Source organism: Anopheles arabiensis, chromosome 3 (assembly GCF_016920715.1).
Source record: "Anopheles arabiensis isolate DONGOLA chromosome 3, AaraD3, whole genome shotgun sequence".
Lineage (NCBI taxonomy): Eukaryota > Metazoa > Arthropoda > Insecta > Diptera > Culicidae > Anopheles > Anopheles arabiensis.
Genome location: NC_053518.1, coordinates 39,332,099 through 39,348,000, shown reverse-complemented (window position 1 = coordinate 39,348,000; position 15,902 = coordinate 39,332,099).

The following is a 15,902-nucleotide window of genomic DNA, read 5'->3' as shown; positions in this document are numbered from 1 at the left end:
CAAATTCCGCTATGCTTTACGAGTTATATTCACATGTTAATGAAATGGTGCACACTCATGAGGTATTTAGCATGTGTGCCTTTTGTGATTGCCTCTCAAGGATCTGTGACCTTTGCGGACCAAAAAGATGTGTAAGAGTTAAAATGGTTACATGGCCGGAGCAGTTCATTGCTTCCGCCAACCTGCAATAACAATCCGAAAGCTCGCCGCTCGCATGAAATCCATGTATATCAAGCACGATAGTCATTTTGAACGATTCCTTTCCCGAGGGATGGTTAAATTTTCAAGCCAAAAGTAAGCATCACTGGTGTACATTTTATATCGTGGCTAATAGCAAGTTGACATGGTAGGGCCGTGCACTCATTGTTCAAACCAACGGAAAGCCACATTGACGGAAAGTCTCCTGAAGCGAAAGCATGAGCGTTCGCACATACTTCTTTGGTAATGTCAGTGAATGGTGTCAAAGTGATGAGCAAGAAACCTGGTTGGATTCAATTTTGATGCTTGCTCACTTGTTTCCTTAAAGACGGCTGCAGGCACCTCTGTTTCATGCGTTGCGATCACATTTGTCACGAGCACGTGATCCGCACGGTAATGCATATAAATAACGGAGTCGTTTCTTCGTCTACCAAACGGCCTCCTGGGGCGTTCTTAGCTTTTATACCGGAGCTCAGAAGGGAAAAATTTAAATTTCGTCACAAGACATTTTCACAAAAACGGTCTAAGCTGCTGGTACAGCAAGAGTGTTCGAGGGTCCTCATTCTCTGGGTGGTTACTAAGGCATACTCTAACGCTTGTTATAAATTTGATAATCGTTTCATTTTTCGGTTCATTTTTTCACCCAAACCCAGTAGAAAGAAATTACTTGATCATACACGCTTCGCACTGGAAATGCCGCACATAAACAGAACCCTGCTTAGCCAGAAGTCATGCTGCCAGCTTCGCAAGGCGTTCGCGTGAAAGATTGGCATTTTTGTCTCTGCTTGCCCAGCCGTGCAAGATTAGTTGACCTCCTCGACCTATACCCTTTTCGAATTGAGACAGCATTCTCTAATCGGCGTCTGCTGCATCGGCAGCGATCCGTAATGCGATAAAAGTGATGTCGGGAATTTCGACCTACGATCATTTCTGTTCTTTACACTGTCTTGTATTGCTTGTTTTCTTAGACGGTAAGGGTTGCTTTTCTTCGTTCAAACAAGGATCACACCGATAATCTGCGTTAGATTTGGTGGTATCCTAATAAGAAAAGCACGAACAATCTGCCTCGCGAAGCGTGCAATGAGCATCCATCCCTAGGGCGCAAGAGGCGTTTTACAAGCAAACGGATTTTCTGTTGCACTGTTCATAGGTCAAGGCGTTAAACCTTGCTTGATACAGTGGTTCATGCATCGCATTAAGCTACATTAAAACTCATGCTTGTAATAGCAAAATCAGAACAAGCATGTTTTGCTTCGATGTAACAAAAAAGTCAATTAACACTCCCAGAGAAAGCACTCAATTCACTTGACACTCATTGTTGACGTTGGAGAGTAGAATCAGACGTTTTTTTTTCGATTTAATCTTCCTAACGACAGATTGACTATGATGCTGCTTGTTTAAAAACGATGATCATGGAAAGGTTACTGTTCCTTTGTAAATAGAGTAGATATGCTGTTTATGTAAAAAATGCTGCTGTAAAAGAATCGATTTTTATTTCAAAAGTATAGAAAACACATTTTTTTCACAGGAAATCCAAAAGCATAGGATATAAAGAATGGAATAAAACACCTACAATAAAATCAATTCTAATTACAGGGTGTTCGAGATAAATTTGACAGTTTTTGAGGAAATAGGAAAGGAATTTTTATCAAATTTATGTTAAATATTAAAAAAAATTGTTTCTACAAAGTTTAGCTTACCATGTTTGCCGCATTTTTTATTCGAAGAACCCCCTCCACGTCGATGACCGCCTGCACCCGCTTCCGGAACCGCGCGCAAGCCCGTATACCCTGTAAAGCTTTTGTTCATTACTTGATTTAAGATGGCATGAAGATGAACGCGGTCATATTCCTGGCGATGAGCGATACACTCAATAACCTAATAAATAATCCCTCATGGCTTACCTTGCAATTTTATATGCTCTTAAATTGAATTTCAATGACCAGCACTATTAATTCGTTATGTCTGTTCTGGAACTTCATCCGCTTGAGAATACAATAAGACAGGCATCTCGTGACGGCTTCGTTCCGAATTATTTTCCACTTCGAAACAATAGAAGCAATTGAAACATTTTCACCATCATTTGTCATCATCAGCATAGCAGCGAAGGACTACCAACAGGCGGTCCCGGGCACTCTTTAACCGATAATAAAGTCAGCTGCACAGTCTTTGTTAGTATGAATGTGTGATTGACCGGCGACTGATTACCGCACACGAATGTCCCGGCACTAGCATCCTTTGAGAAATGTGAAGAAATCAATTTACAATCATTTCTTTTCGATCAAAAATAGCGACATAGCCTTTCCCGGATGCGCGCACGTGCCATCGCCAACCTGACCCATCTTCATCGAGTCCTCGGATAGTGTCTACACGGTATGGAAGGATCGCTTTCCTATCCGCCACCGGTAAGGGAAATCAGAGGTAACTTTGAAAAACTGCTACGGCTGTAAATAGAACATTGCCATCAATCAATTTGGAAAACTCTGGGAATGGATTTTGGTGGGCACATTTAGTGTTATTATGCATTAACTGGGAATTGGTGAACGCGAAGGAATTTTCCTGTTGGAGAGTGTAGCTTAGGACCGATCGCAGAATGGAACGACGTCTGGGAGAAAGACAAGTGATTTTACAAACTGTATATTTTGCAAAGTAACAGCACCAAAGGTGCTTGTTGCTTATCACAGGTTATTTGTTTTACATCAATTGTTGCTTAAACGAATCTTCACTGTTGGTTGTGCATCGGCCAAGGCGCTACGGATACCAGATATCCAAACATCCTGGTTCCAGCAGTATGAATTATTCATGCTGTTGTATACGCGTTGAATAGTTTGGTTGATGGTTTTTTATTATTGCGGGTTGAAAACCATGACAAAAAATCGTGTATCGCTGATGGTGAATTTGGCTGTTCACAAACATGCAATAGGTCGTATTTCCATGGATTATCTTACCCATGCTATGGTAAAACACTCGAGGTGAATCCCTGTCCAATCCCTTGCCGATGCAGTCAGCTGTGTGCTTTGAGTTCTGTTTATGGTACTGCGGTTTGTTCTGCTGCATCGGTCCGTTGCATACGCAGTGTAAACTTAACCGAGTGAAAGAAACTGCCCCCAACAACTGCCAGCAGCAAACGCAAATATTTATGCTCACTTGCTGGTTTCGAGCGGACGCTATTGCCGTAACAGGATCCAATATTCAATGATGTATGGTAGCACAACGAAACAGAGACTGCGGTTAAAAAAAAAAAACTAGCCAGTGCGAGTACATACTGTGCTACCAAAGAACCTTTCAAAGTGTAGGTACGTTACCTAGACAAAAAATAGAGCCTTTGTCGGTATGCGTATGTATGTAAGTGCAGTGAGAGTGTCGAAGGAATTCGAATATGGCCTTAAAAGCAATCATTCTTTCACCATGGCTTGGCAGGCTTGGCTTTCAGTGACTAATTGATTTCCCCCCCTACCAGGATAGTCAGTCCTATGTATGGCGGCACGGTCCATTTGGGGCTTGAACCCATGACGGGTATGTCGTTAAGTCATACGAGTTGACGATTGTACCACGAGACCGGCTTAATCGGAAGTTACATCATATTTTGTAATTATCGGTTTGTAAGAAGTATATGCCAGTTACATATTTCAAAATTATTATAGTGGAAGGTATACTAAAGAATAAAGCTAATTTAAATAGCTGGCATTTGAATTATGAGTGTTCAGAACTGTAAAGATACTTAAAGAAATGCTATTAAAGTATCGCCGAACATGTCAACCGATACATCCAAATTATTCAATAGCTTGCTGGAATAGTCAAATCTATACTCGAACAACAACTCGCTGAACATGTCAATAATCTTATCGAAATCCCTTTAAGTCGTCAAACTAAACTATGTAAAAACGATCTTATGCTTCGTTAGCTAGTAATAAAATCTACATTGTATCCTAACAAGTTTTAAATGTTGGCCATTTATAACAGAGGGTCATTGGCTCCAAAATATGTGGATCTTGATTCGATTTGTAGAATAGCTTAAGCTCTAAGCATCCTGCAAGGTGCCTTTATGATATTTTTTTCAAGAATAAACGTCATATAAAAAAACGAATGTGTACCAAAACAATTGTTTTAAAAGTTTTTGTACAAATAACCATTGTGCCGTCATTCTGCTATACTGTAGTTGAAGTCATTGGAGCTAGTGGTAAAAACGGCCGAATAGTTAATTCACTCGCTGAAATAAAGAGAATAGTATAAATATAGAGCTAATTTGTGGATGTCAAACTTGTTCTTTCTTATATTTCTGATGTCCCATTCTCCGTCCTTACTACCGTTGCTGGACAAATGTGGCAATACCCTCACTCCTATTCTCACTCGTCTTTTTTCTCGCTCGCTTAGTGTAGGGATTTTTCCTAGTCAATGGAAACTAGCTTGGCTTGTTCCCATTTATAAGAAAGGTGACCGCACACTAGCATCAAACTACAGAGGCATTTCTATTATTTGTGCGTGTTCTAAAATCCTCGAGTCAATTGTCCATTTATCTGTAATGCCTTGTGTAAAAAATTATATTTCTACGGAACAACACGGCTTTATGCCCAATCGCTCAGTGTCCACCAACCTAATGTGTTTTTTGTCTTCTCTATATCACTACCTGTTTAGTGGTAAGCAAGTAGACACTATCTATACTGATTTCAAAGCGGCATTTGACAGTATACCTCTATCATTACTTGTTGCTAAGCTTCGAAAACTAGGTTTCGGTGGCTCTATATTGCCGTGGTTCAACTCCTATCTTGAGAATCGTTCATATGCAGTTAAAATCTGTGGCTCTTTCTCTGAATGTTTTCTTAGTTCTTCGGGTGTCCCTCAAGGTAGTGTCCTTAGTCCCTTACTGTTCATTCTCTTCCTCAATGACTGTACTTCGATCCTTCCTCCTAACGGCTTCTTGCTATATGCGGATGACGTTAAAAATTTTCTTCCTGTATCTTCTACAGCTGATTGTCTAGTCCTTCAATCCTGGCTCTGAAAATTCTCTACATGGTGTGCTTCTAACGGTTTAGTCCTGTGTCCTGAAAAATGTTCTGTCTTGTCTTTCTTCCGATCTTCTACAAGTATAACTCATGCTTATAGTGTCTGTGATGCCCCTATTCCCCGTGCGTCCTTGTCTAAGGATCTTGGCGTCTTCTTTGACCCGAGTCTTTCTTTCAAGGAGCACACGGACTATGTCATCAACAAGGCCAACAAAAGTCTTGGTTATATTTGTCGCATGTCCACTGAAATTCGTGATCCTTTTTGTCTTAAGTCCCTTTATTGTTGTTGGGTCCGTTCCGTACTGGAATATGCCTGTGTCATCTGGTCTCCTGTTCAACTATCTCTGCTCCAAAGGATTGAGAGGATGCAGAGACGTTTTACAAGGATCGTATTTCGTAGGTCGCTGGGTCATCACTCTATTCCGCTTCCTTCGTATGATGATAGATGCACTCTATTAGGCCTTGCCAAGTTGGAGCACCGCCTCTCGGTCGCTCAGGCTTCTTTCGTCGCTGGCATATTGCTCAATACGATTGATACTCCTTCACTTCTGTCGCGCTTACATTTGTATGCACCTTGCCACACCTTACGTTATCGTTTTCGTCTCCAGTTACCTATATGTCGTACACGTTTTGCTCGCAATGAGCCTTTTGTAAGAGCTATGTCGTCTTTTAATAGTACTTCTGATCTGTTCGATTTCAACATATCCTATCCTGTCTACCGATCCCGTCTTCGCTCCTTTTCCGTACCATAAACTCCTTCCTACTCCTTCGTGAATAATTGTATACTATAGTCAGTAATCACTATTGCTGTAACCCAACGTGGCCGAGCAATTAATAAAATAAAATAAAAATAATAATAATAATAATAATAAACAATAATAATATGAATTTATTTCTGGTTTACTTTTGATGCCGTTCCACAATTTCACTGTCGCTTTATCGTTGCGAGTCCAGTCGTAACAAAAGCTTATCGTTCTCAAAACCTCAACAACTTCGTATCCAAAACGCCTTATAGGATGGAAATGCAAAACCACATCAACTTCTCACCAATAGCACAATCTAGGCTTCATCTGTTCTCCATTGGCGTCTTTGTCAGTGGTTTAGATATCAACCATCGTGTCGCTCCGCTCATTGAAGAGTCTAGTGGCGATGGTACCCAGTGATCAGATTAAGCAGTGTCACGAATTTTTGAACCCAATTTCATACCGCACCGAGTACTGGTGCACTGCATCAACACACCCGGTACGTAATGACCGTGCTGTATGATGACCAACTTTTGTTGGCCAGCTGACTTCCATTCCAGTGAAGCTGTCCGTGTCCTTTGCTGTTCTATAACTAAAACCAAGTCAGAAAGAAAACAAAGAATGTTGCATGACACAAATTGCGTTATGCAAAAGGCTTTAAATTATCGCCTCATTCTGAAAATTCCGGTAAACATGCAACTGCCTACTATGGTCGATCTATGAATTCAAAGGAAGTCTTCTATTTGTAAGTGTTTTTTTCTTTAAAAGCCTTTTCGAGGAATGATTTACAATCACGTGAATCAAATTGTAATGCAAAAACTTATTCAAATCGGATGCAATCATCTGCGTCCAAACATTGTATTGACGCTTTTACCTGACACGCCCGTCTTTTATAGCTCCCTCCGTCATGGCTACGATTGTCGTTGTACTAGAGAATGTTATTTCCTTCTGAAGTTGCCGGTCTTGACAGCATCTGCATCATCGCTTTCCTGAAACGGAAAATAGACAAAAAGACACAATTCATCAAAACCCAATCTCGTAATGATCAACGTTAGCCCTCGCTACTGCTGCCCCTGGCTCCAAGACCCAAAAACCTCTAACCGAGCAATCAATCAGTAGCACGTGGGCACTTGATTAGCATTTCCAAATCGATAATGAACGGAAACTACGCCGGATGCCCTGATTTTCTTCGCACTCGATAATCGTTTCCCCCGCAACCTAAAACTCTTTGCCAACTGCGAAGCATCACCTAGCTCTCGTAGTTGCTTTGACACTTTACCGGGCGTCTACAATGAGGAAATAACAGCGTTTCAATTGGATTTTGCATTCATCTCTAGGAAAAAACCTTGATTTTCGTCCCGAGAATCGAATTAGTTCCGTGGCCGCACGGGACGAAAGCGCACTGCCGGAAATGCTGATTGCAACGTCAGCTATACAGCCCGGACAGTCGAAGCTGTTTTTTCAATTTCCCAAGCGTTTAGTGGTAAGAGAACGAAACAGAAAAGAAAAGTATCGGGGAAAAACAAACAAAACAAAAAATAACACAAAGCCTTTCGTACTCAGCATTCAAAGTCCAAACGACTCGTTAAATTGATTGCATTCGTTAGGAGTTTGGTTCAAGCAAAAATCGGTCACCCAGTAGGGCCCAACGGTCTTGTTGAGAGCGTCATATACTAAGAAAAAGAGTGTGCACCTGTTGGACTGCAATTTGTGTGTGTATTCGAGAAAGCAAAAACTGCTAACAAATCTGGTCCCTATTTTTTAAGCTCTAGCGAAGAAGTGGCTGAGATGGGTTATCACAGCCTTTTAAGGAGCTGCAAATCGGACAGGTACGGTTGTTTCGATGCCAAACTAATGTTTGGAAACAGCAGACAACGGGAAAACGGGTCCTATGGCGAGTTTTTCGGTTTGTTTCATGCTAAAAAGCTTTTGCCGCCCGAAAGCTCCTAATTGGTTAAAATGAACAAAGAACTTAATGTCGTTTGCTGTTTGACAAACGCCATTTGCCATCAGATTATCGCTAATCCATCCGAAACGATCCCAGAATCTGGTTATCGGTGGTTAGTTGGGAAATGTTTTAAACCGCATTATCTTGAGCAACCACCTCATTACAGCTCGTTAGCTCTCAGCCTCTGGATCGGATGCAATACCCACTCATCCTAGTGGTTGCTGCGTTAAAAGAGTCGTTAAATGATCATTTCCTGTCATCTTTCACCACGCATAATCTTTAAACCCGTTGTTCGGGCACAATAACCTCCCAATAAACTGTTTTAACATACCTGTCTGCGTACGGTGTGTTTGCAAGAAGGCCGGTGGGTAAAATAGAGAAAATTAAATTAATCATCCTTTTCGTAAAATTAATTTCTTGCTTCACAGTTTGCCTCGGTATGGCAGATTGTCCGCTTAGCTTTCGGTTGGGGATTTTTAAGAGCTTCTGGTCGCTGATGGCCGATAATAGAAAGCCCCGCTACGTGACTGAAGTAGCGCGGCCTTTTGCGAAGGTTTTCTGGCTGCCAAGGTTTATGTTCCCATTTCTTCTGCACTCCAGCTGTCAATGATGATGCGTGCAATTAGAAGGCAGCAGCAAATAGCGATGATTTTGAGCTGTGTTGTGAACGGTGATAATCGTTACATCATTTCGCTTATGTATATATTGCTAAGTTCCGTAAAGTCATTAGACAAGACGGAAATGATGCGGATTTCTAGGTGCGCTCATGGGATAACGGCGGGGATTACCTTCACACAACCTCACGGCCTAGGCCAGATTACAAAGATCAGATCAACCTTTCGTCGAAGACCGAATACCTTTCGTCGGGAGGTATAAGCCATTGCTTTAGCACCACCTCAATGCACATCTCGTATGTGAACCGTAAATTAGAACAACTCTTTAAAAAAAAAACAACAATAATTAGCATTAGATCGCAAATCCGACATAATTCCATCAGACGACATGCGGTTTGGAGATTCAATTTCGACAAAGCTGACTACCGCCAGACCAGATCACACTAGGTGAATGTGTATACCATCTGGTTGGTGAATGTGTATACCATATAGCAGCAGGGCAATACATGCCTCTTCCCGGATGTCGTAAACAATATTTTAATACTTCATGAAACAATCACACCATCGGGGAAGATAAAGAGGCGAATGAGGCCAATTGACTCAAAGTCTTTATAAAAATACAACAACAAAAATCGGAGAAGACAACGCAAAACGTTAAACGTAAAATTTGTCATGTCATCATGGCTTTTGAAGAGAGCGAATGAGGAGTTTTGCCATTCGTGTGAGTTATCGTTGATTTCCGCGATCTACCGCGCACCCGTGCGGAAGTTGATGATATATCTAAAGTCATTTCGATGGAAATATAAAATTATGCAATGTACACGGACCCCAAAGAAACTTTATGTCTCAAGACGAATGTAGTTTAAGATAAGAAACTCGTCACTGCTGGTGGCTTCTTGTATTTCAATTGAGCAGAGAATATGGTACAGAAGTAAGCCAAGGCACGGTTCCCTAAAGTGTAACCGATGTTTCATCCCGTGAACTTCTCCATCTCTTCAAGTATAGGGGAAGGTAGGTAAAGACGGACACTGCGGGTTAGATGGACATATCTCAAAAATTCATGTAAGTTTCTAGAAGGAGATAGGACGAACGTAAGAGGAACAAAGCGAGCGATGACGAAGGACATCAGGAGAAAGAGAAACGAAGAGATGAGTGAGCGAGATAGGAGATAATAGAATTGCTATAAAAACGGGAGCACGTGCGGAGTGGTCAGTCGCGATCGGTTTGTTGTATCTAACACGTCTAAATAAAGAACTTTGAACTCTTACATTCGTTTATTCGTGTTTTCATTCCTTACATACATGATAAAACTAATTATCGAATAATTCGACAATGCAGCATCAAAACTGGAATCAAAATAAATTTTTTTGATAGCTGTGGATCGTAAACCTTTTAGCTTTAATTGTTTGTATTTTCGAATATATTATTACATAAATGAATTGCCGTGATTGTTACTGGTGAAAGAACGAGAATGAAAGCAATAAAAAAATTTGTTTTCTGGTGGTTTACGCATCCTGAAACCAACGCAAGACGGGCACTCTGTCGTAAAGAAAGATAGACACCGAATGTGTTGATTTATTTTACTACTTATATCAATTGGCGATAAATATAGATAATTCGAAAACATAAACGAATCAGCAACTACAAAAAGCATGTAACTATGCGAGAAACGAAACATCGGTTAAAATAGCAGCCATTCGTTATGCTGTTACTCGCTCGATGCTAATGTGGCAATTCACGAAACCATGACTGGGAAAACTTAAATCAACAAAAAAGAGGCATGGCATGTGACATTGTTCAGTAATAGATGAAAGATTATATGATTTTATAAAACTGGGTAAATTCTATGACATACTGAAAAAATGACTTCACTGATGAACTAGTCCCTCAAACATGCAAGGGTTAAAAACTTTCCTTGGAATAATTTCTTAAAGTAAAGATTTAGACTGTTGTTCTGCATGCTGGAGCTATATCAGCTATGCCCGATATTTCAGTAATGCTTAAGATTCTGCATTCTAAGAGGTGTTAGAAGCGGTTAACAATTGATAAATTCACGGATGAATAAACCGTTGTTGGAATTGGCCAATAATTGGTTTATGTACGTACCGGAACAAGGAAAGCAACAGGATTTGTTAAAATACTGTAAACATCTTTAAATTTCGACACTTTCTAAAGGTTTCCATAGCACCCTTCATGGTGTCTATCTTTCTTATATCAAGTGTTCGTCTACCCGAACTTTTCAAAACTGCATAGAAAAAACGATAAAAACTTAAAAATCGATAAAAACTTAAAAATTTCATGACGAAATATGAGTTTATGAAGATGATTCAATTTCTTGGTTGAAGGATGTACCTATCTTGTTCTATTGAACATGCACGAGCACGTATTGCGCAGAAGAATCCCTGTTGTAACTAAATAAGGGTAACTTAAATTAATTGTATGTGTCGTTTTCCAGTATCTTCTATTGTTGTTCTACCGTTAACTTGATTCATCGTTCTCCTTTTTTATCTTCTTAAGTCATTAGTCACACGTTATGCGACAAACATTATAACGATTTGCGTTTTTTAATAAGAAGCCAATCCAAAGGTGGAAGGAGCTGCTTGAAGTCTTAATGAAACGCTCGATATAATAAAATTAGCTTACTATGTGAAACGAGTACTACGAGGCATTTCTCCATAAAAAGCCATTGATGTAGAATCAAAATTAATCTACTCTAAGCTGGGAATTATCAATACCAACAACGCACCGCCACCAGCTACTTGCAGCTAGATTAGGCTCAGAAAAAATAATATATATTAGATCGGGGGTGTTTCGGGAGTGTTTGTTTTGAAAAAAAAACTGTCAGCATATCATTTTGGTGGGATATGTTAAGACACCTTCTGTCACTCACTACAAATTGTTAGGTACATGACACAAAAATACAGCTCTGTTTCAAGCACCAAAACAATTGTATGTATTGTGAAATATGAGGTTTAGTTTGCTTTAATTAAAGGTTCCTTTAGTTGTTTATGATTTTATTTAAAATAAATGTTTCCTGCTGAATGAAAAAATAACAATTTAACATTTTTTAGAAGATTAATTTACTAAATATGCTATTATTATTTTTTTGCTAGCCGTGCGTCAATATTCGTATCTACGTAGCATGTGTATAAAGCGATACGTTCATTCGATGGAGACGCCTGGTATCTCACGTCTATGTGTACCGAACATTCTGTTTGGAACCAAATAGCAGCAAATTTATTATATTCTATTTTTTATTATTCATGTTTTCTACTACAGTCAAAAAGATTATATTGGATATCATTTCTCAGTCACAAAGAATAGTAATAAAACATGCCAAACTAAAAAATGTGAAATACACTCCTATGTCAAACAATTATATAAAACTTTTTTGGTTTTGTTTTTAATTAAAACACACACAAAACCATATGTTGTACCTTGCCTTATTGTTGTACAAATAAAACAGAGCTTATGAAAATTTTATCGATTGTTTAAAAAAAACACCATAAAAACTATTTGAACTTTATTGATTTTATCATTCTGTGTAAACGGAAAAGTCGTATTGCTTGCCAACATAAAATTTAAATATTTTGAAATCAGCAGTCATTGAGTTTCAACAAACACTGTCCTTTGTGATTATTGCTCCTGCTATTTATGCAATAAATCAATGTGTGTAATGTAGCAGGATTTTTGAAAATATGTTCACGGATAAAAAATGATATGTTTCAACGAATTTAAAATGTGAATTTTGCTTTTTAGACTCTAATAAAAGGTACTTTGAAGGTCAATTATAGAATTATGATTAAATAGAAAAGGCCACACTCTAAAAATTGTGTTCATTCAAAAACACTGTGTACGCAAAAACAATCATAATCCCTTAACCCAATAACAGGCTCATGAAATATAAACATTCATCGTCGATGCTACTTTGCCTGGGAATACTTTTGTCAAGCTTAAAAACACTCCCCCATACTGGCTGTAGCGACGGTACTTCAAGGTCTAACTACGTGCTCTCGTCATGCAGTACATTCTGTTGTCCAAAGAAGTTCGATTGCACGCGATAATTTATATTCGTCTCGTGATGCGACGATGTCCCCATCCTTCGGTAATCGTTGGGTTCACTTCGTGTGGAAGCTGCTCACACAATGCAAGCCAAATCTGTCATGCACGTTCAGTTTGCAGCTAGTGAAAATCAGAAGTGACAGTTTCCGATCCATAAATTTAATCCTTCCGTACGTCTATGGCGTACGTACGGTACTCTTTAATCTGGGAATGGTAACGGAAGGGAATGCAGCTTCTTAAAAGCTATCCTTTTCCATGACACGCTTAAACTCAGATACGGAGCAATTTACCCGGACGGCCAAAGCGCTATGTGCCTCCTGCTAATGGATTGCCATTTTGAATGCAACGGGATGAATTATTTCTACCAGGCTTGTTCGGGATCCTCGGCACAAACACATATTGCCAAAAAAAAAAAAAACGAACCAATAGTAACCTTATACTTCCCAGTGTCTTCACCGGCATATGCACGCAATTACTTCCAAAGCGTTCCGGTTGGATGACCGGCAGCTCGCAGGGCGTTGCAACGTGCTTACAAAAGCTTGCAGTTTGCTTCGATACTCACAATGGAAGCTAATCTGGAGGAAATACAGCCGACTCCCTCATCCCTAACAATGTCCACTCCACATCTACAAGTTGTGAGCACAGCGAAAGAAACGCAATAAATGGCTTCGCTTCATTGCTATCATGCATCTTTTCCCCTGTCTGTCAAGATGTTGCTCACAGCTACTCTTTTTATAACGAGACTAGAACGTGTGTTGTCATTGAGCTGGGTTTCCCCTTTTTTCGTTTACCTTCCTAACATAAATCTTTCGACTTTGCACGTGATTTGAACGAAAATTGCGCTAAAAGCTGACAATCATCCTTGTCGGCAACCAGAGCCACCTAGGGAAGACTTAAACGACGACGCATGGCTTAGGCCGATTGAAAGAATTTTAAGAAATATGCTCTTTTACGCCGGATAGGAGCGTTGCTGGCATAGAGATAGTCACTATAGCCGGAGCTGTTCTTTCCATGAGGGCAGTGGTTGGAATGCTTTCAGAAGGCGAGGAAACGGAAAGGAAATATGAAGCATTCGAACGTAATGGACTGCGATTCAAAGGAGGTGGCACGTGATTCGATGCAAAAGGCACAATATTTGAACGTTTCTAGGAACGGGTGTAACTCAAACATATTAATTTTTATTACAAATTAGTTGAACCATACAAAAAAAACCTTTTGTACAGCTATTAACACTCTGGGCGCTGGCATTTTGCATAAGCTTTCTGCGGAGACCACAGTACAAGATAAGAAAGCGATGAGAGCGTTTCATTGGCTTACGATCGTTCACTCTCTTTCCGATCCTCACAGACGACGCCGCTACTACAATATGCGCTCTATCTTTCTTCCCGCTGCAATACACTCTGCCGAGAGTTGCTGAGAGACCAATCACAGAGAAAGAGAGTGAAAAAAGTCGGACGGTGGATCTTAGACGATTCACACAACGCCCAGAGTGTTAAACAAGAAAATGAAGAGTAGGCCCTATCTTTTTTTATTATACCCGATTTATACTTTACAAGGTACGAATAAAAATGAGAGTTCCCAATTGAGGGTTCACGCTCCCAGAATGAGTATTTACGGCGATCGATGACGCTAATACGATTGCGGCTTGACTAGGTAAACCCTGTAAACACATTCTCCGTGTTTCTTTCCTCTGATCAGAATTCACACGGTTCATTAATGACTGTCATCAATTAGAGCAAAAAGGTCGATTGAATGTTCTTTCGTTTGCCGCTTCAAGTTTTTTTTTATCTCGATCGGCAACATGTTTTTATTCATTAAAAAAGCATGCAACTCATACACACATATCTTATCCGGTTCAGTAAATGTGACAATCTATATCATAAATATCTTGTTCTTCGAGTTGAAAGTACTGTTGGGGATTTTTTTAAGAAGCTCCCTGGGAACGGAATCAGTGAACTCTTGTTCAGCTCCCTTTAATTGTCCAACCGTCAAGGCTATCTCGTAAGACTCATCTTTAGAATGGTTTAGTCTGGCTCGGACATGACTGTTCCGGATACTTAGAAGGCTGCAGGAAAACCGTCGCAAATTTCCTTTGGTTGCTGACATGCTGTTCATCCCTCGTGCTCACCGGTAACCCAACACGATGAAATGTGAAACAATAATTTATCAGAAGATCTTCCCGGCTATCATGTGATACGGTTTCACCCCTCTAGTAGGGCGATGAGTTTTACACCATCACCATCGGGAAGGCTTTGCAACAAGACGCCCGCTAAAAGGGAGATCAAAAGAAAACATATGATTCGACTCTAGTTTCAGATAAGTGTTTCCTCTTCTATGGGTCCCTTCTATAAGAGAATGTGTGTTCAGAAAAGACAGACGGAAAGGAGCGTGGACATACCGAGACGTTCGGGAAAGGTGACATTCATACCTGATACACATTCCTAAACATTTTCCTAATGCTCATACGGCATGAATAATTAATGACGAGTAGAATCTTACGCCAGTTCGGTTTCAGGATCGGGCAAAAGGAAGATTGTCACAAAAAACCATCCCTGGCATGCAGTGATTCTGGGATAAGTATTACCCATCATAATTGAATCTTTAATTGGTTTATTCATATCCTTTTCAATATTGGTTATTGCATCTTTAAGCACAAAATAAGTGTTTGATATAAAATCGTCTTTTACTTTACGTCTTTTAATTGAACACAAATTCAATGCGATCCATTGATCTACCATTCGTGCGGTAACGTATAATGGCGTGTATCTATGTTTTCTTCTCGGTCCATTAAATGCTTACAATAAATTGCTTAGGGGGCGTCCATAAATTACGTAACGCTCAAAGGGGGGGAGGGGGTTCCCTGTAGCGTTACGGTTTGTTACATAGGGGAGAGGGAGGGTTCACATTCTGTTACGTAACGTAATACAATCCTATCACTGGTCACTGACAAATGATCGCCCACCTGGGTAAGTTTTGCACTTTTATTTCTTTATATCTTTTGATAGGGAATACGAACTTGACATTTATAAAATACCAAAACAGAGGTTTGACTGAAAATTGCCATGAAAAAATCCACCGTGTAACACAGGTTTAAGAGCCGTGTGTCTCAGATAAAGACTGTAGTTTTCAATCTTACCGTCAACAAAATTCAAACAGTTACATGTCATTCTACGCTAAACGCATCGACCTGTATATCATTGTTGGTAAACAACAGTCGTGCGGTGCTGTCAATCAGGATTAGTTCGATAATTCGGCTGCCAAATTAAGGGGGGGGGGGGTGTTCGATCATGCGTTACGTAATTTTGGAAGGGGGGTCTCCTCCAACGTTACGTTT